Consider the following 1,917-nt stretch of genomic DNA (forward strand, 5'->3'; position numbering starts at 1 on the left):
AGAATGATCTGCCTGTGTATACACTCCAATAAGACTTTTCCTCAACCAGTTTCCATCCCCCAAATGGCAGCTTTGGTAACTTCTTAATTGGGAAGTTAAGAAGTTACCAAAGCTTAATGCTTTTTGGGAACAGCATTAAGCTCAGGCAGGCAACACCTTGGCTTCTAAGTTTCAGGCATTCACAGCTTTTAAACAGTCTCTCACAGTCCTCATTTAGGTTGCCAATGACATTTTTTGAAAGGATGAAATATTCTGGACACAGAACCATATCATCATTAGTTGTTCTTTCCTTTCACCATTTCCCCCCAACAGGCCCCAAATTTTAACAAAAATGATCCTAACCCATCTCCCTTCTTCCCCACCCCATCCCTCCCACCCCAAATAACACACCAGAAATAGCCAAAAACTACATACATGCTATGCTGTAAAAATGCAGAGTTAACACTATTGGGAAGAAGGCTGTGGGTTCTTCAAAGATGCTCTTTGAAGATCTGCAGTATCTTTTACTCTCCCACATCCCATTCTGCAAGTTTTGTCCTTCATAGAAGGCCCTTTGCTTTTCTCAGCAAAGTTCAGAATGGGTTACCTTGAAACACTGACCCTCCTTCCCCTCCACTGGGATGGGTGTGCAAACTATACAGCATGGAGCGGCTTTAAAGCACTTGGGCTGCTGTAGGGCACAGAAACTATACTGGCTCTTCAAAGGACATCTTCTCAAGCCTCCTCTACGGTGTCAAGACAAGTAGAACTCCTTCTTTCCCCACCTGAAACCCACAGTCAGATGTGACAGGGGCTGGTACTCAGGAGAGTTAATTCTTGTCATCTTTTTTGTCATCATCCTCTGAGGGGTAGGAATGCCATGTCAGCCTTTCCTCATAGAAGGATATGACAACCTGTGGGCACTTGGCAGGGACCAGGTCAGCCTCATCAGAGTTTTTCCATTTCATCAGGAACATGAGTTCTCCACTGGAGTCTGTAGCTCCAATAATCCGCTCCGGTTCCAAACCCCGGGCAAAGCCTCGTGGCTTTTCTGACTCTTCTTTCTTCTTCTTTGGTTTGCTCTCCTCCCCCTTATCTTCCGAATCAGAATCAGCTTTGTGCTTGCCTCCTTCTGATTTATCTGTCTCGTGTGCTGTTTTCTGTGACTGCAGGAACTCAGCAATGAGGTCGGGGCAATCCAGGTTTTCTTCTGGCTCCCATGTGTTGTCCTCATCTGAGAACCCCTTCCACTTTAGGAGGTACTCCACTTTGCCCTTTACCACTCGACGGTCAAGAACTTTTTCCACCACATATTCTTCTTCTTCTTCTTCTTGTAGCACCTCCTCCAGTTTCTTCTTGTTTTGTTTTTTCCCCATAGTGCTTGCCATCTTTCTGGTCTAAAGGGTGACGCTGCCCAGAGCAGCGCCCACGAGCCCGAGAGGAATCGGTGCCGCGCTACTGGCGCGTCTTGTCGGGCTGGCCAGGGGAGTGGCGACCAGAAGACCATCAAGCCGGTTGACCGCGGTTGAGCCCCTCACTGAAGCGGCACACCGCAGGCCCCGGACAACGGCCCTCCCCTCTACATAATACTTGAAAAAAAAATATATTTATTTTTGGCTGCATTGGGTCTTCGTTGCTGTGCATGGGCTTTCTCTAGTTGCGGTGAGCTTGGGCTACTCTTCATTGCGGTGCGCGGGCTTCTCATTGCGGTGGCTTCTCTTGTGGTGGAGCACCGGCTCTAGGTGCACGGGCTCCAGTAGTTGTGTTTTGTGGGCTCTAGAGCGCAGGCCCAGTAGTTGTGGCGCACAGGCTTAGTTGCTCCGCGGCATGTGAGATCTTCCCAGACCAGGGATTGAACCTGTGTCCCCTGCATTGGCAGGCAGATTCTTAACCCACTGCGCCACCAGGGACATCCCATAATACTTTTTTTTTTTTTTT

At 48.5% G+C, this 1,917-nt stretch overlaps 1 protein-coding gene and 1 pseudogene across 4 annotated transcripts in view; one reads left to right on the plus strand and one right to left on the minus strand.

Moving 5' to 3' along the window:
- Positions 1–1,917, plus strand: part of UBE2K (ubiquitin conjugating enzyme E2 K) — an 80,318-nt gene that overhangs the window by 18,368 nt on the left and 60,033 nt on the right. The gene's annotated exons all lie outside the window — the stretch shown is intronic.
- LOC103086308 (chromobox protein homolog 1 pseudogene) lies at positions 7–1,553 on the minus strand (annotated as a pseudogene). Its single transcript, XR_014368696.1, has one exon. The product of XR_014368696.1 is annotated as a chromobox protein homolog 1 pseudogene (transcript).

Source organism: Lipotes vexillifer, unplaced genomic scaffold, assembly GCF_000442215.2.
Source record: "Lipotes vexillifer unplaced genomic scaffold, Lipotes_vexillifer_v1.1 scaffold1747, whole genome shotgun sequence".
NCBI classification, from domain to species: Eukaryota; Metazoa; Chordata; class Mammalia; order Artiodactyla; family Lipotidae; genus Lipotes; species Lipotes vexillifer.